Here is a 23,499-nt window from a genome sequence, read left to right on the forward strand (position 1 = left end):
TTAGAGTCGGCGTCTCGTCTTAAGTACGGGAGTCAATTAAAGTAACAAAAAGAATTTGGGTCTAAAAGTGTGTGTTTGTGGCAGGAAGCCGTGTCGTGAATTGTTGCAAACTGTGAAGTCAATTGGGGGGTTTAATTTGGTTTTATTTTTTATGGGGAAGAGAAACTGCGGTATCCAGTCCGTGGCGCAGTTTGAATAATTCGTGAGGCAAATGTGGCGCAATCTGAAGATCGTGAGCCTAATTGTCCTAGTTAGGTTGAGGCGTACAAGATTGGACGGCACCCGCTCTTTGTGCTGATCAGGGCGTTGTCCTGAATCAGCAGAGAAGGTGTCTCGCAGAAAGTTTGAATGGGACTGTGAGAAGCATGAGCAGTGTTGCCAACTCCTCAGTAAGGAAAATCGCTATTGGCTGTCCTAAAAGTCGCTAGAAGTCGCTAAATGATGTCATCGCCTAATTTGCATAATTGTTAATGGTAATGTAATTGTAACCTAAGTTGTTGAAGAGAGAAATAACATCATGGAAGAGACATAAAGTAAGTAAAAAACATCCTAAATGCATTTAGAATTTATTTAGAACTATAAATTAAATTTCTTTTAGCAATTATTGTTTTCACAAAAAATGTCACAATTCCAACCCTGCTCCTTTACCCGGGCTTGGACAGGCAAAAATGACCCGAAATAGGCACTCTGGTGGAGTTACTTTGTGTGTGTGTGTTTATAAGTAGTTTTAAACCTTGTGATCCACAAAACAGCATAAGAGTAAAAGAAGAACTGACTGCGTTACAGTCAGTGCGGGAGCAGCGGCTTCGCTCATGCGCGATTTATTTGCAGTTTGGACGCATAGGCGTGAACATCTCCTGCCCTGATAGCAGCTGGGGGAGGACTATCCTCTGCCCGTGAGCGCTTTGGCACGGGTGAGGTGCACCGTGCCAAAGCGCCGCTTCTTGTTGAGAGTAAGAGCGATATGTGCTTTCACGTCACAAAGTCGTCATAAATAAGTCTCCAATAACACCAGAAAAAGTCGCCAGATTTGTCGCTAGTTGCTTTTTAGAAAAAAAGTCGCTAAGGGGGTCTGAAAACTCGTTAAATATAGCGACAATGTCGCTAAGTTTGCAACACTGAGCATGAGGTGTGTGTGAGCCAGCCTCGAGGGGCGGGTTCACAGGTGGAACAAAGGAGGAGTAAAATGTGTGTGTGTGTGTGTGAGAGAGAGAGAGAGAGAGAGAGAAAGAAAGGTGGGGGCGAGTGACCAGCCTGTGAGTGTGTGTGAATTACTTGATGACAAAAAGGGAGAAAAGTACATTAGTTGATTTGCTGTGGAATAATAATAGTTAAGAAATCAAAGTGATCAAATAGGAGAACATGAACTAAAGTAACTAAAGAAAAACTAAACAGTGGATTGGTGTTAAGTTAATGATAAATAAATTGATAAAATTATTAGTGACATTTAAAGGTGACCAAGTACTCAAGGATGAATGGAGAATTGGTTTGCTGACTGTATGAGAGCTGTTGGGGTGAAAGGAAAATGAGCTTGGAGGAGTGAGTTTACAGGTTAATGTGTGGGTGTTTAAAAAAAAAAACGAGAGAAAGAAAATAATGAAAACAAAGAAAATAAAAAGTGTGGAAGTGTGAGTGGGAGATTGTCTCCAACTGGGGAAAGCAGTGATACTACAGGTCATCTTCTTCCCCTGCTGGACACAAAACGAAAACATAATTTGGAGTATTGTGGGTGAAAATAATTAACAACAACATCAAGAAGATTTTTTGTGTTTGCGGTTAAGAACAAATAAAAATTTTATTTTCGGGGTTTAAAGTCAGTGGAGTTCAAAACAAAATAAGCGGAGATGTGTTGCTTTAGGAGTGAAAACATATGCAGTCACAGTGAATAATGAAAGTCTCTCAGTCTGTCGATTACAGGTGGGGAACGGACCTGGATCAATTCTCCACGAGCAGCAGTCGGAAGAAAATTATAGGTTAAGATCATTAGAAATTAAAAAAAATAGAAACACCCAGCCAGCATTTTTGGCTGAATTGTTTTGCAGCTTCCCGTCCTCATCCTGAAAAAGCAAGCTCCAAGGAAGCTAATCTCTCACTGAAGACACAGAGTGCAGTTCCAGAAGCACAAGCATGAACATCAACAGTGGACAGCCGTCCAAGAGACAATACCAGAGACCTGAGCAGAGAGGTCCAGCAGCGCTATGGGCAAACGGCATCAGAAAGAGAAGATCCATCATCTTGATTGGATGAATGGAGATGCGTTTCCAGCAAGCTGCAACTTCACTGTGTGTGAAGGACTTTTGAGAAGATTGTTGGAGTTTGACACTTGCCGTGTTTGGAGCAAGATGGCAATGAAAGAGACAGTGGGAGCATACACGGGACAAAGCTGAAGAGAACTGACTGCCATTGGACTGCAAAGTGGGAGAGGAGAATGGAGAGAAAGGAGCAGGTGAGGACAGCTGAATGCTGTTTTAGTGTGGGGAATCAAATTGGGTTAAGGAATCCAGGGAGACAAGCGACTGCCTTGAAGTGGAGAATTGATAAAGTGTCCAGACCACCACAAAAGGGGGAGGAAGACAAGCACTGAGGTATGCAAGAGTACTGCTAGAGAAAATGGAAAGACAACACCACACATGCACATGACATGCACTACAGAAAATACAAAATTATACATAAAGTTTCACACATCCAAAGAGGGTATTTGTAGAAGGGGTTAATAACACACAGCGTGGTTGTCGATGGAAACCTGCAAGCATTTGAGGTTTAGCTGTGCATGACTAAGACACAGGTTTTCATTTAGATGTTTCTGAAACAAAACTTGGAGTGAATGGAGTTTTGTTTCAGAAAAAAGGGGGAAGGTACATAAAAGGACACACAGAAATAGAAAATGTGTTAACCCTACTAACACACACACACACACACACACACACACACACACACACACACACACACAACAGGAGTTATAAGGTTAATGGGCATTCAGTCAGCTAGCTAGTTAGTATCCATTTCAAACAGGTCAGTGGTACCAACAGTAGGCTACGGACAATTTTAAGTTTTAGATTTTAAATAGGCTGTATAAATTTCAGTGGGAGCAACAGGACGGTCAAATATCACTGATTTTACTACAGTGCAGGACGGATTGTAGTGTAGCAAACATCCTCGGAAAACAAGTTTTCCACACTGCAGGTTACCTGTGTGTAATGTTTTTCAGCTAAAAAGAAACATGGTCTGACTCCTACTATATACAGAGTAACTGAAGGTTAAATGCAGCTAATATGTCCTGTTTTACGCCAGGCACTTACACCTCCGCTTCGTCTCAGATGTCATCGCTCCGGCAGCGAGGATACTAGAGCCAGAGTGGGGGAGAGGCGAGCTGGAACAAACCATTTTGGGAGGGGGGAGGGGTTATCTATACTTTTGTTGTTAAAATGTTACGTCTCAACCAATTACTGTATGCTTTTTATATTTTTACTAGTGTGTCACACAAACAGCAAATATTGTCAAAAAAGTAAGAAATCTTTGGGGGTGCTTTGATTCGTTTTCTGGGTGCTTCAGCACCCCCAAAAATGGGCTAAAATCGCCCCTGAATGGAATTATGTAATCATCCAAACTGTAGCCTCACTTGAAAGTGAGCAAGTGAGGCTGTTCACTTCAATTAATTTTATTACATTTACTTGGGGATTTTCATAGCTCAGCATCAAACATCAAAATCCACTGGGGCAGTTCCAGCACTACACATTCACACACATAAATAAACAACCTTTGTTTTCTCAAAACTAGGTGCCTGCTGGTCCCTCTCTAGTCTCTCTCTAGTCTAAACAACAGTGTTTCAGTAACTTTCTACTAGAAGATGTTCCCCTGTTATCTACTTTCGCCCAGGCAAGCCTGAACGAGAGTCTACAGCATTCTACCCCCCAAGGACGCGTAGTCTAATGCCTTTATTTTCAGGGCCGTGTCCACTTAATACTACACTATATGGTTATATGGCATTTTAGTTAATATAAAGCATAGAATTGAGGCACTTCAAATAATTCCATCTCAACAAGTGCAACTCCTTGTTCAAATATCATGCAGCTCTGTAGTAGTTTGTTTATAAGCCAATTTTCCATGGTATTATAAACATGAGTAGCTGACTTTTGAACCAATTTAATAATTATTTAACATAAATTAATTAATTAATTAATAACAGAAAACTAAAAAAACTAAACAGAATTAAACAAAAGAAAAAATAGAAATAAATGAATATATTGTCTGTGGGTGTACAAATGTTTCTTTAAAAAGTATTACAATATGCCTTGTGGTACATCCTCCCCTCCCTCAGCATCACCGTCCACCTCTCCACCCACAGCTACTCCACAATCACTGCTGCTAGCACTGAATAATCATGAATAATCCTCTTTCTTTTTGTTTTTCTAGCAGCCATTCATCAGCCTGGAATCCTCAATTGACTCAAATGGTATATCCTCCAGTATCCTGTAGGCTTTCCTATCTTATTCCTATTCCTTTATTCCTGAACTTCAACTATACAAAATATTAAGACAGTAACTCACGAAGATAATATGCAAAAAAATAGTTTTGCTTTAAAAAAAAATATTAACAAATATCAATTGATTTACATTAAAAAAAAAGAAGTCCTGCAGATCAGGTTTATCAAGAACAATAAGGTTATGGTAATGATATGAATTGCAGTTAAATTATAGCCATTAATTTAGTGGACATGTGATTAATTGCAAATTTAACCCAACACAAAATAAATATTTTGTCATTTTTACAATAATATGAATCGCCAGATTTTACTTTATGCTAGTATATTTTTTCTACCTGCAAGAAAATCCTATAAAAGAATTTACAATTTACAACACTCCATAGATGTTCAGCATTTCTGACTTCCTGCCACCATCTTGGTTTGAGTGAAATAAACTGCACTTCCTATGACTGACCAATAGGAAGCAGTGTATGGAAGATGCACAAGCAACACTGTGTTAGCTGATATGCAACTATAACAACAAAACGCATGCATATACAAGAGAACCGTTTTTCAATAGCTGCCCTCTGTAGTGACTATTATGCATGAAAGAACTAGATGTATCATATATTACATAAACACACATATTACTTTATGAGTGCATTTTTAAAGGGGATCATAAAGTCACAGTTATTTATAAATAAGAACTTAGTGAAAGTGTGGCACGCTTAATTTGCCAATGAAATATGCTGATGGAGTGATCTTTATCCAAAATTTTACTTGTGTATTGTCTTAAGTGGAGAATCTGTTTGTGCTGTAGCTTATGAATGAGCCGTTTTACATCCAGGTCATGACCTTTGAGCAGGCTGGTACATTTCTAGTTCAACCATTTCAATCTTAGTACTGCATGCTTCCACAACAGAAGAAATCTGTATCTTCCTTGTTCTCTGTCTTGGATCAAGTCTTCTACCCAGAGATGAACCATCATAAGCTGTGGGAAAACTATTAAGTGCCCTTTTAGGGCCCATGTGGCCAACTACCATGGTGAAATGCACTGTTGCAGTTCAGGCAGCTGAATTTAAACAGAGTTCTTAGACATGTTTCATTGTAGTTGTACTGAGAACATACAGAATTGTGAACTAATTGGTGTTGAGTTACCAAGTGACTAAGCTCAAGTTCAAGGTGTCTCCATATACTGCTTGTTACAAGGATTTGGATGAAGAGGTGTTGTAATGTTACTGCAACACAATTTGCAGACATATAAATACAATTATATCTGGCCCCAATATCTCAGCCCTGCTGAGAATCCATGCAGGCAAGGGATGGATTCTATTTTGATGGTCACACCATGCGGCCAATCACATAAAACAGTAGACTGGGATCATACCATTATGTGAAAGAAGGAAGGGGGTATGAGCTCCGAAAATAGCAAGTTTAGTGGTACATGCAAGGTACACAGAGAGAGGGAGGAGCTGGATTTCAATGCAAGCGTGTCGGGAAAAAGAAAGAGACGAGTGAAAACGTGAAATAAGCAGCATCTGGCTGCTTTTCAACGATACTGAAGACTGCAAAACTGAGTACAGAATTGATCCAATTAGGAGCTGGCTAAAGTGATGCCTGTTCCTATTTTCAACATTTTTAATTGTGGAGGACAACAGTTTTAAACTTGTCCAGGCCTTAAACCTCGTGTTTGTTTTCCCTAGTAGTAGTAAATGCATAAAAACAAGACTTTTAAGAAAACACTGAATATAAAATTGCTTCCTTGAAAAAGACTAAATTTACAGTTCAGTATTAAATATGAAACAAAATGTGCCATATTCAGTCTGTCAAAGTGTCTTTGAATGGCAGAGATGCAGAAATGTCTGGGGGGCTAAATGAGTCTCACAGGCCTGAATGTGTGCTTGAAGCCATTTATAACTCATAACTCTTTGATATGCTGCTCACCACAAACAAGCACAAGCATACATTTTGGACTTTTAACTGTACTTTTAACCTCCCTTATGGCCAATCATACAATACAAATTAATTAATCAATAAACAAATCACAGAAAAATAACAGAAATAACAATAAATGACAGAAAAGTTTCTGTTTATTATTTTCTACTATAGAAATTTCTGGAGGTTTTTACGACTACAGTTAAAAAAAAAAACCTCCCTCCATATTTTTTATCCATACATCATATTGTGGTAAACTACCAGAATCTATTTAGGACTATTTTATTTAAAGACTATTGAGGAAAAACAAAACAAAAAGGCTTAAGTGTGACTAAACATTGACCCATTTGCACTTTTGCACATTTTGTATAAGTGATATAATTTTGTTGGCGTGATAAGCTCTGGTTGCATTCTTTCCTCTTTGTATCACTGTTGCAGTGGGACTAATAATGGGTAAATATGCTACCATTCTTAAAGCCACACACTTTTATAAATCTTAAGCTTTGTTGTTGTTTTTTTTTAACACAAATAACCAACAATTTGAATGTGATAGCATTTATTTTAATATTGCCAGAAAAGCTATGCATTGTTAACATGTTATTCGTATGATAATACCACAGGATGTTGCTTTTGGAACCTAATGTTCCAGGAAGCATTTGCAGCTGTTGTGTGGTTTGGGGTGAGAATTTAATTGTCCTTTCCCAGCATTGCATTGCATTTCTTTTTTGTGTGCGTGTATTTGTATGACTCATATATATTCATTAAATTTTACTGCCAAAAAGCTTAGTGACTTCAATTTGTGTCTGTCACAATTTGGCACACAATGGGGCAGACTGATTCAAGTGATTGCAAGAGTCAGCAATTCATTTGCATTTATAAATTATGTGGCAATTAATTGCAGACCTTGACCAATCTGTTTAAGAGTGGTTGTTTTCATTCTGAGTCTGACAGAGACAGGTTGCCTCCCACCAGACTCAGCCTGCGGGCGACCAGTTGGTGGTCGTCCTATTTTTACTTTCGTGTGACTGAGGCCTAAATCACCTATTCTGTTCTACACTAACTCAGGATTTATTCATTTATTATTTACTTGCCATACTGTGATAATACTATTAGGTTACTAACATGTTTGCATTGTTGGAGCTGTTTTCTTTTACATTTGTGAACACACACACACACACACACACACACACACACACACACACACACACACACTTGATACTCTGCAGTCACATTTCACCCGTCTGTTGTGTTTCATTTCAGTTTTTACATGTCCTGATATTTCTGCATGTCAACTATTTGAGTCACAATAACATTTGAGAAATAAACAATAAACCCTCACATTAAGGTTGGTTTCTCATCTGATCCCTTATTCTTCTTGAGCTGTTAGAATAACTGCATGTATTTGCCATCCTTTTTTCTTTCTCTCATTCCCCTTGCTCTGTCCTTCTTGCTGTCTCCCTCAAGCCCTTGTACCTGCATGTGTGAGTCTCAGGCTGGCTGTTCCTTATGATGCAGTTTTTAAAGGATGGTTTTATTTATCAAGGGAAAACAGACCTGCCCCCTGTGACTAAGTAATCCCTAATCTTTATACAGTAACTTGTTGTGCCTCCCTTGGCAGCAAGAACCTTCATTTTGTTATTTTTTTCTTTCTTTTTTTTTGAGCCATTCAGAGATGAACTTCCTGGTGTGTTTTAGATCATTAAGTGAGGCTGACTGAGTCTTTTTCTTCCAGATTTTTGGTAGAAAGAACAATTCATGGTTCCATCAAAAACAGCAAGTCATCCAGGTCCTGAAGCAGCAAAACAGCCATAGACCATCACACAACCACCACCATGTTTGACTGTTGGTATGATGTTCCCTTTATGCCAGATGTAGCAGGATGCAAAATTTACAAAACTGTCAACTTTTCAGTTCACAAAATATTTTCAAAAAGTTTTGGGGGATCAGAAAGATGTTCTTGGCAAACATGAGATGAGCCTTTGTGTTCTTTTTGGTCAGCAGGAGTTTTCTCCTTGAAACTCTCCCATGGGTGCTGTTTTTACCCAGTCTCTTTCTGTTTGTTGAATCTTGAATTACTGAGACAAGTACTGAGTAAGTGAGGCCGGCAGTCCTTTACATGTTGTTCCAGGTTCTTTTGTTGATCTGGATGATTTCTTGATACACTCTTGGAGTTCATTTGTTTGGCCAGCCACTCCTGGGAAGATTCACCAGTATTTCAAGATTTCTCCATTTGTGGATAATGGCTTTTATTGTGCCCAAAGCCTTAGAAATGGCTTTGTAACCTTTTCCAGAATGACAGATATCAATGACATTGTTTCTCTGTTTTTTCTTTATATTATGCCATGGTGTGTTGCTTTTTGAGATCTTTTAGCCTATTTCACTTTGTCAGGTAAGTTACGTAACCCACACAATGACTTTTGGATGAATGCACATTATCTTTGTTTATTTACAAGAAACGTTTGTAGGATGTCTTTATAGTAAAGCACACATGAAACACACAGCAAAACTTGTGAATAACTCCAGATTCATCAGTGACTTTTTTCAGTATTGATATTATTCGGTACATATGTTTTGATGATATTAATATTGTATTCTCTCAAATTTACAATATACAGGCAAAAAAATAATATAAAAGATTAAATCTATATATTTGTACTAACTGTTAATTGTTTTTTGTGTGTAGATGCACATTATTGATATTTCTGAATGATTTTGGCTTAACTCTTTATAAAATCTAGCAATTTAAAAATATAGTCATTTCATTTTCAAGCAAAAGTTCTGTAAAGAAAATTAGTAATATAGAACTTTTATCAGAGTCATGACAAAATTTATTGAACTGACCCTGAACACATCAAATTTTTAGTCTCTCCACCTGGAAAAATTAAGAAAAAAAAAATACAGCAATGATTCGGCGATTACTAAATTCATTATGTTTCATCATCTCAGGAACACAATGTCAAAATAACATTTAAATCCAGTACATAAAGGTTATTTCTCAAACTCTGACTGGCAATGCTTTTAGTAGAAGAGGTTTAGTAACTGGCAGTGCTTTCTTTGCAGCTTTACATTTAGAAATGTGACAGTTTGCAGCATTCTTAGTGTCTTACTTTGGATCATTTATTTTCTTGAACAGTCTGATTCAGTCGATTTCTTTGGATTATGAAATGGCATTATCTAATTTCTTGCTAATTTCAAGTGCTAAAGAAGGTATGTAGAGAATTCCATCAACTCTTATTTTGGCTTGAATGCACATATTTCCTCATGTCTTCCATCTGTTACACAAAGCTGATGATTCAAGCAAAATTTGTAACAGTGGGAAAGAAAGTGCAAGTACAGTACTGTGAAAACTTATTTATTCCCTTCAAGTTTTAATATTAAGCAAAGACGGCTTCATCATCTCATAAACACAATGCCAAAAAGTCACAATATCAAATTCAGTCAATAAAGGTTATTTCTCAAACTATAACTGGCAGTGCTATTAATTTAAAAGGCTTTATTACTGGCAGTGGTGTCTTTGCAGGTTCATATTTAGATTTGAGAGTTTCATGCATTCTTAGTATCTCACTTCTTTTGTAGTGATGAATCATACTATTGTAGTAAAGGTTTTCCTGGGCTTCCTGTCCCCCCCCCAAAAAAGAAAGCTTTAAAAGCCACAACTTGTGGTGACTCTCTTGTTCTTGTTCACACTCACACACTCCACATTGCAGCTGAGCTGAGAACAGTTTGAGCGATGCATCCTCAAGGTTACCTGACTGAAGCCGTGCCATTGCAGGTCGTGAGTTATGGTGGACTCCCTGGTCAGCCTGGAGTGGTCCAGCACACTGCTGTGAATATCACCAGAGGGCAACGACTGATCACAGAGTCCCCCAATGACTATATCATCTGGTCGCTCTTTTCCTTTGTCTACGCAAATCCTTTTTGCTTTGGACTTGCAGCTCTCATTTATTCCATCAAGGTGAGTTTATTGTGAAACATTTTAATTTTTTAGAACTTACATTTTGTGAAATTCCTGTGTTACGGAAGCCAGAATATTAAGACAACCTATAACAAAAGAATATATATCTATCTAGAGACATAATGTTGATGTAAAATATGATAAAAGGTGAAAACTATACAAATGAGGTGTGCAATTAAATGAAATAAGAGTATACAGAAATTAACTGAGATAAATGTGTAAAAAATCTTAAAAATTTAACAGGACATTATGTTAAGTGATATGGTACATGATAAAGCTCAGTAAGATAAACTAATAATAAAGTCAGAACAAGCTAAAAATATATATCAAATGTCAGTAAAACAACCAACAAAATGAAAATAATATTCATAAAATCAATCAGCAAACAAATAGCTTACTAACAATAGTGAAAGGAAATCATAAAATACAAAATGACATAAGTGTCTTACAGCAAGCATTGAACATGTGTTGGTTTACAGTTTTAAAGTGTATAAAATGCTTTCATTCTTCCAGGCCAGAGACAGGAAGATGGCTGGAGATGTGGATGGTGCACGACGTTATGGCTCCACTGCTCAAACTTTCAACATTGCCGCCACAGTATTAGCTGTCCCTGTGTTTGTGACAGTTATGTTTTTGTTCTATGACAGATTTAGATATTATGTACATTAGAAGCATTTTAGAGTTGCCTTCTGCTGTGATTAGTTCACATTTGCATTTTTACTTAAAATATATTTTGCAGCTTTTTAACTTTTAAATCACATAAATCAAATAAAAATCATTTTCCAACAGTCTTAAATGGACATCTTCTCTATTTCTTTATTGACAAGTTTTATTTTCAGATTAGAAAATGTATAAATTGAAAATGTGTCATGTGTGCAGCTACAGAAAATCCTACAGCAGTTATAAATTTAATTGGATCGGATTTTCAAACCAAGAAATGTCCCTATGACAGACAAAACTTCAAACCAATAAAAATAAACTCTATTGAAAAAGAGTAATATTTACTTATTGTTTCACCTTTAAAATGGATCAAAAATACAAATGAGTAGTAAATGAACAAAATCTGAAGTAGTAAAATAGTTTGTTTTTTTAAAAGCCACAACTTGTGGTGATAGAAAGGAAAACATTTTGCTCATATCGGACATCTGAAAGTGCATAACATTAATGATTCAATCACATCAAAGTTATCACTGCAGGAACCCATTACAGTACATACAGACAAATATAATGATTACAGCTTCACACTGATAGAATATAATTTTAGTTTTTATTAAGTTCATGTGTGAAAAGCCTGAGTCACATCTTTATGTTGATTCCCCTTCCCCTTTGCCATCACAGCTGAGGGAATAAAAGGACTTGACACCCAGCCTTATGTGTTAAAAATGTGTTGAAAATGGACAGAGCGCTAAAACAGAGCTGTTCCCTATCTGCTAGTAAGGATTAGATATAAGTCTGATGAATATGTTAGCAGAGAGATGTACTGTCAGTACTGAAAATTTCTAATCAGGCTATTCTAGTTTTTGTTTGCATAGTGTGAGGACTAGAAAAGTCTGGTTTACAAGACCTGTGCTGGCAAATGGTATCGGGACTGTAATTAATTTTAGATTACTTTAATAGTTAATTTCACTACTGAGCACTCAGAATAAAATAAACAGAAAAGTTATAGATTCACATGACTGAGGATTGTTTGTGCAGACTTAGTGAAAAGAATGTGGGAGTAACCCAAGCGAGGTCAAGAGACAGTAGCTCTCAAAGATAGATGCTACTTTAGGTGCATGAAACTGGGTAACAGGTCAGGGATAAGTGTGTGCCTGTGTGTGTGTGTGTGTGTGTCCATCCCCAGGTAAAGCTGCAACTGAGGGAGGAGAAGAAGACCATCAATAAGGGGGGCTAAAGTATAAACCGCGGCCCCTTCGCAACGCTTTTTTGACCAATCAGATAGAAGCACATTCTCTTTTATAAATATGTGTACACCGCTAAGTTAGGAGCATCTCTCTTCTGGTGGTTGGCTACAGCAGTTTGCTGTAGACTGTGGTTTTCTAACCGGAAGGAGATCCATGTACATGAATTATTCTTTGAACTGCTTGATACAATAAATCTGTTACACTTGAACTGAACCTGAGCTCTCTTTATCCTAGAGAAAAAGAACACACGACAGTAGACATGATCCATTATTGACCTTTCTATTTGTGTCTGAGTTTGAGAAGATAAGAACTGTGTTGTTGCCGACCCATCATCATACTTTTGAGCAAGAAAAATAGTGTTAAATGTTGTACGGGTTAAACACAGAATTATGATTGATATGTGATTTTCTTGATCACAGTATGCTCAATACTGATCGGAACATAATCAGTAAATATAAAGATGTTTGAGCTTAAATGACACATAAGAATAAAAGTAATAAAATAAAATAATTATTTTAGAGACAGGCCTAACTCAGACCTAGCTGAAAGCCTGATGTGTAGTTAGAAGGAATAACTAGAAGCTAATTTCTTGCTGTAGTTGCAATTAGGCAACATGTTTATTTTCATATTATTGCCTTTCATACTGTTGCAGCTATATGAGTCAGAGGTGTTCCAGCTGAAAGCTAATTTAAGTGATCTTCAATGTCGTGCAGTAAGCTTACACTGTCACTTTCTGGCTTCTAGCTAGAGATCAAATCCACTGACTCGTATATAGTGAGTTTGTTTTTAGCTAACTGCATCAGCTAGCTCCTTTGTGCTAGCTGATGTAAAAGATGTAAGAACAAACGTGTACTTACAAGTGTATAGTGAGTCCACTGTGGTCTGTCCATCTGAACCAATGACTGTAGAAAACATGAACAACCTAACAGCTCCTTAAAAAAGTTCTCCTCAGATAAAATTTTCCCTAAGACGCTTTGTGTCATTATTAGTGGTGCTCATCAAGGGGTGTTTCGGTATCCTTTGTCATAAGTTTGATTCTAATTATGACCATAATGCTGTAAAATTGTAGTGCAACATCATCATAACAGCTTTGACTGGCAGCTATAGTCACTGACAAACTTGCGCATCTCTGTTCAAGAATCGCAAACAGAGTGGCAAAGCTGAGAGGAAGGCCAGTGTTTATTTTTGAAAACCACACACACTGTGGTTTTTAGCTGTAAAACTGACAAACCAACAGAAGGACCTGAGGCCCCGCTGCACTTTTTTGGTAAGTTAAATGTGTTTTTAAGCTATTCTGTAGCTAACATCCTTGTTAGCTAGCTAAGGTGAGTTGTCACCTGCTGGGGAAAGTCACGTTTGGTAGCTCATCCATGCACATGAATGATTTTACTGTGACTAAAGAAATCAGTTTGTTCATTAACGTCAGTGCTCTGGTTCAGATATTTAAAGAACTAAAGAAACTAGTCTTTAGCCAGGGTTAATTTGTCATTGGAGTCAATGCTCTGGTTCAGATATTTGCTCTGCTGCTCTGACAGAACAGAAGAATATTTAGTGCAGTTGAAGATGAGACACTGAAATGGTTTATATGAGAAACTGAGAAAAGTCACTGGGTTGTTCAGTGACTGTTACTTTTATTATAAATGTTAGACCATAAGAGCAGTAGACTGGACTCTTCTTGGCCTCCTATGCTGACCTATTTATTAAACATGTACATACAGGAGCATGCTTTTGTCTCTCTCCACATCTGCAAGGACAGAAACATCAAATAACAAAAAAAGCTTGCACTTCAATGATGCGTCATTATTCATTAATAGCAGATTTAATTCAATTTTAAAAGATGAAATACTGAGAATTTAACATGCTCTCGAAGTATTTTTCACTCACACTCTGTAACATTAGTTCCAGTTTCCAGCTGATGGTTTGTTTGTTTGTTTGTTTTTAAAAACAATGCAAATCTGTTTATTACACACACGCACACACACACACACACACAAAAGCTTTTAGAAAGCACCATAGTCTTTTTCAGTATTACTGTCATGTAAAACAGTTCAGTTCAGTATGGCAGGAGCACAGAAGTCAATATGGTCTTATAAAAATAGCCAATTATATTTGTTGAACTAAAAAAAAACAACAAACATATTGTTTGTGGTTGTACAAATATTCTTCATAGCCACTGATTTGCTATTTTATCCTTTGTGTGCAAAAAGCATTGTGGAATCTCTTGACAGTTTTTGGAAGAATATGTATAGCACCTGTTACTTGATGCAAACATATTTTGTGCTCTGGATGTTTTGCCAAATCCTATAAAGTCCCCAGTTCATCACTCAGGAGCTAGATTCAACTACTTTTCAAAGGGCATGTTACGTCCCCACGAAGAGGTCTAGGCGTGTGAGTGAGGGGACCAGTAACAAATGGGTCCGGAAATAGAATGAAAAGGAAAACAGACAGAGTTGTTCTATAATAATATAGTTTTATTACAAACAATATGGTTTTGTTACAAATAACCTTAACCTATAGAGCCGGCAACGCTGTTTTACCAATAATGCCAAAGAAACAAAGGAAACACTCGCAGCAACAAAAGAAAAAAACTACCAAACAAATAAGGGAGGCACTTCCCACACTTCTTACTTTACTTCTCACCACAGGGAGACAATCTCAGGGCCCACAAGCCCGTCTACTCACTAGTCGAAGGAGGCTGCCTGTCCAAAACCTAGCAGAAAAACGTGTAGAGCCACAGAGGGGAAAAAACCACCTCGCTCACAGTTCATCCTCTCCTTACATAGCCTCAGAGGTGATTGCTGACTGGTGGCAAACGAGGCTAATCAAAAGCAGCTGTGTCCTGGGGAGAGAGGAGAGTGAGAGAGACAGAGGGGGTAGGAGTGGCAAGAGAGGAGGAGGCGTGGAGAGCGGGCAAACACGCCACCCACACGCTCCCACAGCCTAACAGGATGTAACATTCCGCCCCTCCCCCCCGCCCCCTTACATTCAAGCTCTACCAAAACAACAAAGACACCTAATTGTGAGCTGCGTGACAGTGCATCAGCTACTATATTGTCAGTACCTTTTTTGTGATTATAATCCTGGGCCAGCAGTGCCCAGCGCATCAGTCACTGGTTGTGGTTGTACATCCGGTTCAGAAAAACGAGGTGATTGTGATCTGTGAACACGGTCACCGGGGAAGAGCTGGAGCCCACATACACTGCGAAATGCTGCAGAGCCAGAAGCAGAGCTAAAGCTTCCTTCTCTATGTTAGAGTAGTTCAGCTGATGGCATTTGAACTTCGCAGAGAAATAACAGACCGGATGGCACACACCCTCCTCATCATCCTGCAGTAGGACAGCCCCGGCTCCGGTGGCACTGGCGTCGACCTCTAGCTTGAAGGGTCGAGAGAAATTAGGAGGCGCCAAGACAGGGGTGCTGCACAGGAGGGATTTTGCTGACTCAAAGGCATGCTGGCACTCAACTGACCATTCGAAAGGCACCTTTGGACTACATAGATTGGTTAGCGGTGTCACGACCAGAGAAAAATTCTTACAGAAGCACCGGTAATATGTGGTCATACCTAGGAACCGCTTCAGTTCCCGTCTGGTGGTTGGAATCGGGTAGTCTAAGATTGCAGCAATCTTCGCCTCCACCGGGCGGACCTGTCCAAACCCCACCTGCTTACCTAGGTAAGTGACTGTTGCCTTACCAAACTCGCATTTAGCGAGATTGAGGGTCAACGAGGCCTCGGCTAGCCGCTGAAACACTGTCCTCAGGAGGGACACATGATCTGCCCATGTGTCTGTGTATAGCACTACATCATCTAGATACACATTGCACTGGGGCACATCTCCCAACACCAGCTGCATTAAACGTTGAAAGGTAGCTGGGGCATTTTTCATGCCAAAGGCCATTACTGTATATTGCATGAAGTGGTCAGGTCATGCTGGCTCAGGGCATCTAAAACAGGCTCTACAACAGGATTGTTGGTCACCTCAGGTGTAGGATAAACTTTCCCACCCGCACAGCCACTGAAAAGAAAACACTCGCCAGCTCACTCAAATACCCAAATACGATGGAGGGGAGCAGGCACAAAACTCATCCCAACACCTCTTACGATGATACTAGCGTCACAGTCAGACTTCTCATCAAATTCAAGCACACTAGCTAGTATGAGGGACTGTGAGCCACCAGTATCACGCAGAATGGTCACTTCACGCTTGTCCTTGGGCTTACCAGACAGCAAAACTGTCCCCTTAAAAATGAAAGGCTTAAAACATTCATCTGGGGTCTCAGGTGAGGGGGGCCTACTGACAGGAGGCATGGTTTTATTCAGCCACACCCCGTGAAGTTGAGACTGATTGTTTCCGTTTATAAGCTTCACAATCTGCGATCAAGTGGCCAGACTTAAAACAGAAAAAACACTTTCAGTCTGCCTTGGGACGAGACATAAGTACCTCACTCTTCGGGTACTGTGCAGCTGACACCTTGCTAGCCTTCACTGGGGCATCGCGTCGGTCATACAACTGACACTGGTTTTATGGACGAGCGCAAACTCATCAGCCAGTGTCGCAGCCTGCTGTAGTGAGGAAACCTTTTGTTCATTAATATATACTGCTATGCGCTCAGCAATGCAGTTCTTACATTCCTCTATCCGCATTCGTTCATAGATCGAAGCCAGGTCAGCAGCTTTGCAGGCCGCACACCACCGATCGAAAAGGACACCTTTTTCCCTGGCAAAATCAAGATAGGACTGACCCTGTCCCCTTTTCAACCCCCGGAAACGCTGCCTATAAGCCTCTGGGACCAGCTCATAAGCCAGCAGGATAGCACTTTTCAGCTTGTCATAGTCCAGGCTGTCCTCAGCTGACAACGAGGAACAAACTTCCTGAGCCTTACCTGCCAGCTTACATTGTAGCAAAATGGCCCATGAGTCCCGTGGCCAGTGCAAGGCTGTGGGTATTCGCTCAAATGACTCGAAGTAGATGTCAACCTCAGTGTCGCGGAACACCGGAACCAGACGACTGTTTTTCCCCACATCAAACGGTGCATCTGCCTGCCGAATGGAGGCAGTCGCAGGAAGGGAAGCCTGCTGGAGTTCCAACTGTCGCAACTTGACAGCTGTCTCCGCCTCCACTTCCACCTTTTTCAATTCAACCTCCCTTACAGTATGTTAAAAACTGTTAACATACTGTACAGTGACAGACGTGTTTACTAATTAATCAAGTACATCATAATTGTTTTCATAAATATTTGTTATTTTTTTTATAGTCATGTTTTAACAGTATTTTATTCTCCTCATCTCAATAGTGCTTCGCCTGTTATAAAACTAGGTGGCGCTCCAAGTTAAGTTAAGTTAAGTTAAGTTTAATAGCTTCACTACCCCATAGACCCAAGTTCAAGGTGTGTCCAGATGTTGCTTGTTACAAGAATCTGGATGCTATTGTAGCTCTAATGTAATAGAAACTCTTGAGATTAAGAATCCTGGGCCCAGATAGTGTCATGACACTGGGTCTGTGACTCAGTGTTTATGTGTTTTCTGGTGTGATTGATATTCTTTGATTTAGTGTCATTCATGGTTCTGTTCTTAGCTGTTTTCTGCTTACGTTATATTTATAGTTTCTAGTCTTTAGTTTTCTGTCACTATGGTTTCCCTGTGTTCCACATCTAGTTACTCTTGTGTCCGTGTTCTATATTCCCTCTCTGTCTCCCCAGTCAGAATGACTGTTTCTTCCCCAGACTCAATGTTAAGCTTGCATCTCCATATCTGTGTCTTTCCTGTTTTATTTTGACAGTCCCTTGTCCTGTGTTCATTGTATTCAGTATTGCTTCCACCGTGTCTCATTGTGTCCAGTGTTTAAAAAGTTTAAAAAGGTGATAATTAGAATACAGTTACTTTGTTGAAATAAATTCATTACATGGTGGTCATTTCCTGTTTCATATGTTAGGCTATCCCCTCTCTAATTTTGGTAATTCAACGTATTGCTGGAAACCCAAACAAAACACACAATAAGAGGCTCTAATGTAAGCGTCCTGTTAATTTTGGTGGCGTCAGGTACACAATGGACCCGGAGCCAGCACAACAGAGCCAGCAGTGCATGGGCAGGAATGCATTCTTGCGTGGAAATTCCGACAGCACTTCACATTTAAAGAATAAAGGGATGGGCAAAATCTGACCATGCAATGCAAACTCTGTTTGCCAGCAACCAAGCTGCTCTCAGCTTCAAAAGCTTCCACCTCCAACCTAAAGAAACATCTGGAAGTTAGTTCTTTTTTAAAAACTAACGTTTGCCTACTGCAACTACCTTGTTTTAGTTGTGGCAGCTACCTGGGTTATGTGCCACTTCAGTATCTTCGATATACTATTGCTGTGTTTGTTACTATTACTGAAGGCCACTTGCCACTAAGCTAACATTGCCAGCTGGCGTTAGCTGAGGTTAATTCATAGACTGCAGACTGTTAGACATGATGGATAGCATTAACAACCTGCTAACTGCACATAGTCATGTGCAGTTCTGAAAGCAGTCTTTAAACTAACCTTCTTTTTTTTTTACTTAGTTTGTTGCTTATGAGCCATTTTAAAAGCAGAACTGTAACTGTTTTCTCCATACATCATATTTTGGTAAACTATCAGAAGCTAACTAGAAGGTAAAAGACTATTTTACAAAAGAGTCAAGTGGAAAAAAATAAAACACTTCAGTGTGACTAAAAATCTATAAATTTCCACTTTTCCTTTAGCTTGTGATATTGTTTTGTTAGAGCGATAAGCTCTGGCCTCAGTCTCTGCTCTTTGTATCACTGCTGCAATGAGGCATATTTTAAAGCTACACTGATAAACTGATCAAATAATTCCCTGGATGGAAATTATGTTGCTCATTGTTTGAAATTTTAACAGAATTTTTAGTTTGTAGAGCTCAGGGAAATCACAAGATCTGCAGTTTTGTTTAACAACTTTTTTAGTTTCACAATTACACCTGTTTGTTTTCTTTTTTCTGTGTTTTAAACTGCTTTTAATAGCAAAAAAAGAAACGTAGGTGAGGTTCCCTGAAAGGAGCTCTTTACCTAGAAACTCATTTTGAGTCCAGTCTTTGAATGGCCACCCATGCAAGTCCCTCACCTCACTGACTATCATTCTCTTAAGGGCTTTATAAATCTGAAGCATTGTTGTTCTTAAAACAGCAATTTAAGTGTGTTGTTTTATAATATTTCCAGAAAATATGCGTAACTAACTGTAGCAAAAGGAACACAGAAAATGTCAGATGACATTAAAGTGGCTGAGTGTAAGAGAGTGTTATGGACGGCGCACAAAAGTAGCTTTACTGAGACCGTACAGGACTAAATAAACAATTAACACAGAACAGCTAATTCTCTGTCAACTATATAAGCTACACACTCCTGCATTTCGCAAATTTAAAAGAATCAGACAAGAGTGCTGACACCTGCTGCTCTCTGGCAGGAAGCTGCCCCTCTCATGGTCGCTCATGGTTGCCCCTCTCATGGTCCTCCTTGGGCTTTCACGCTTTGCGGATCTCTGCATGTCTGGTGCCTGGATCTCCTCCATGCCTGCTTCATGCCCTGGGGGACGGGGCTATGGCCCCCCACACCCTCTAACAGATTGTTACAAACCTTTTGAATACAAGTGCGCTCATCCAGACATGTGTACACATGGGTGCTCACAGACACAAATACATCTTTCTTGGCTGCTATCTCAAAACACATTGTGTGCTGTCGGTCTTGTGTGCTGCACAATAACATTCAATATTTAGTATCTACTGTTACTTACACGTATCTAGGTTATTGTAATGGTGTTGTGTTTATTGTATTGCTTTCTTTTTGAACCAAACGGCACAGGCTAAAAGAAAAAGTGGATACGTGGATACATGTATGTTTCTATCTTTCCAGGCCAGAGACAGGAAGGTGGCTAGAGGTCTGGACGGTGCACGACTTTATGGCTCCACTGCTCACCATCACAACATGATACATTTCAAAGGAATATAAATTACCTGGTTTCAAAAAAGTAATGTCTATTCATTGTTTCACTTTAAAATGTGATCACATCTGAAAACATGCACAATGAATAGAAAAAAACAACAACAAATGAATTGTAGCTATTAAGCTATGAAAAAAAAAAACAATTTGATCATCTGGCATCTGAAAGTGCACAATCTTTGTGATTCAATCCTATCAAAGCCATCAGTGTAGAAAACCATATGAGTATATACATTATTAAAATATATAATTTATAATAAAGACACACTATTAAGCATTAGTAAGGTATTAGTAAGTGTTTCAGTCATCATTTATAAAACATTATAAAGCATTACTTCTTCTTTATACATACTGATATAAATGTTTATTCTTGATTAATAGGTTCATATATCATGCATATATAATATATAACTGTGATCAAAGTATTTACATGTATACTATTAAGTTTACATGCACTATAAAGATTAAGGTATGAGCTCATTTTTGTGAATTTATTAATAGAGAATTTTATAAAAACTTATTTGATTATTATTTTATTTACTTTTTTCATAGTTAATTCAAGCAGTTACTGGTAGTCATTTAACCATTTTGTGTGACTTCATCTAAATTGATTATTATGTTTACCTTATAAAGCATTTATTAATGAAAATAAAGTAGCTCACAAAGTCTTGGTTATCTTCACAACAGAAAATGACAGACAAATCAAAAAGAGATACAAAACATACCAATATTTATTGCCAGGTGTAAATGTCAACCCCCAGAGATTTGCAGAAGATTGCAACGTAAGTTGGAACAGCGTCTAAGATGGTAAGAGCAGTTTAAGACAGAAAGAGAAGTTGGAGCTACAGGATATCTTACCTTTAAAATACTGAAGCTTCTTCATTTAAAATAAAATATGAATGAGATTAACACAAAAGTGAATGTTTCACAGAGCTTCATGAACAATTGTAAACACTATAAACAAAATGCCCGTTATATTAAGCCAATAATGTTGGGATGTTTTTAATTACTTTAGTTGATTCCTAAAGTTCAACTTTCCTCAGGTCTGTAGTCTGTTACCGAGCTTTAGTAAGATAACTCAGCACCCACTCAGGTTCAGGTCCAAAATGCTCCTGAATTAGTCAAAATAGCAAGAGTGATGTTGTTCTTTTACACATGTAAAGTCAGCTAAAATAAACAAATTACAAGACACTTTGGAGCTGAATATAACTTTATAACTTACATAATAAGGAGGAGCAATACTTTATAAGTGATAAATAAAGCACTTACTAACACCTTGTTAATCCTTTATAGTGTGTAATTATTATAAAGTGTTATCAAATAATGTTGCTTGAATGGACGTTTTTCTATATACACTTTAGTCTTTCTCAGACCTTTTTTGTTACAAAGAGGGAGGCTTTGGGCATCATAGTTTTTTCTCTTTTCTGCCTTGTTTCCAATCAAATACTCACCTGGTTTTTATTTCCTCTTCAACGAGTGGCTCATATATTTTTGACTTTGAGTTCTGAGCTGTATTTGTTGAAAGCAACACACGAAGCAGCCCAGCTAGTGGATAACTGCTTGTATATTGGTGAGTTTTTATTATATTTTAGTGTTAATACCATTTAACAAATTAACATCTCTGAATAACTTTGAAAACCTTTAACACCTTCTTGTTTATCTTTAAGCTCTGCATTTAAACAATGATGGCATGGCTCCAATTTTGTGTCCTTTTCCTGGTGGCTCCAATTGGGTACAGTCAGAATCCAGGTCCTCGTGGTCCCAAAGGAGACAGAGGATTTCCTGGACCAGCTGGTCCACCTGGAGTACCAGGACCACCAGGTCAAAAAGGTGAGCAATAATACTACAAACCTAATACTACTGACCAGATGCTATTTGTATTTTTATCTAAACCTTGTTACAATTCTTTTGTATAGCCAAATGAGTTTTCATGATGTATCAACATAGGTTTATGCTACAAAGTATGAATGGCAGTGACACTGAATGAGCATTTTATGACATTAGAGAGTGGGGGCTCAATATATTTATACTTCTATATGCACTATATACTTAGATATATGGTTAAGTGTATTAAATATGGTCTTTTTGTGGCCTGACTTGAAGCTAAAATTCCCATTTGAGAGCTTAATTAATAATAAAATTTCTGACTGCTTTTTAGCTCCATATACCAATTTTCCTAATGTGCTGAGAGAATTTTGCTCTTCGGGCTGCTAGTGAATGTCTGAACATATAGGACCACAGCTGATGCTTCTATACCTGCTTTAAAGGAGATACTGGATTTGATGGACCACATGGAAATCCTGGACTACCTGGTAGTCCAGGACCACGTGGATTTGCTGGACCATCTGGAAAAGCTGCAGACTGCAGAATGGGTGAAAATCTGTTTTTACTAGTTTCATTGGTTATGAAGTTGTATTGCAGCATGGTGGAACAGTGGGTAGCATGGTTTTCTCACAGTAAGAAGATCCTGAGTTCAAATCCACCATCAGGCTGCAGTATTTCTGTTGTTCTACTTGTGTTTCAGTGGGTTTTTTTTTCCAGGTACTCTGGCTTTCTCCCAAAGTCAGAAGACATTCAGTTTGTGGAGTTACATTAATTGCTCATTAAAAATTGCCCGTGAGTGTGAATGGTTGTCTGTCTCTATGTTTTAGCCCTACGACAGACTGGCAAACTGTCCAGGGTGTACCCTGCCTCTCACCGTAATAAAGCTCACTGAAAAAAGTCTAACATGCAGTCATTCATTCAATCTAATAAGTGCCATTCAAAACAGAATAAAATCATTGATTTGATTGTGAAACCCTTTCTTTTTGCATTTTAAAATACCACTTTTGATTTGGATGAAACTAAATATCTGTACAAAGGACACAACACAAAGTTTTTGATTTCTCTCAAAACATATATTTCTTTTCATGTTGAACAGATAATATCTTTAATTTGAGTCAAAGTGATTTGCACTTGAACACGCCCACCAGAAATAGACCGGGACCCATTTTTATTCTGCATGGCCGCTGGAAACATCGTGTCACATCTTTGATTAATTTCATCTGAAAATAAACGTAAGTAAAGCCAAGTGTGTTACAAAAGCTTTTATAATTTGTATTGCCAAAATTGCAGAAAATAACCCCATTTAAGCTGGGGCGACAGCCACCCCCAATTTTTGCATGATTGTAGCTGCTAGCTACAAGCTAGCTAGCTATCCGGCGCGACGTTAGAACTGGTTACCAGCAACCGACCATCACAGTCGGGAATGCAAGTTAGGCAAAAAGCCGTTT

This window comes from Pelmatolapia mariae, linkage group LG7, assembly GCF_036321145.2.
Source record: "Pelmatolapia mariae isolate MD_Pm_ZW linkage group LG7, Pm_UMD_F_2, whole genome shotgun sequence".
Taxonomy (NCBI): domain Eukaryota; kingdom Metazoa; phylum Chordata; class Actinopteri; order Cichliformes; family Cichlidae; genus Pelmatolapia; species Pelmatolapia mariae.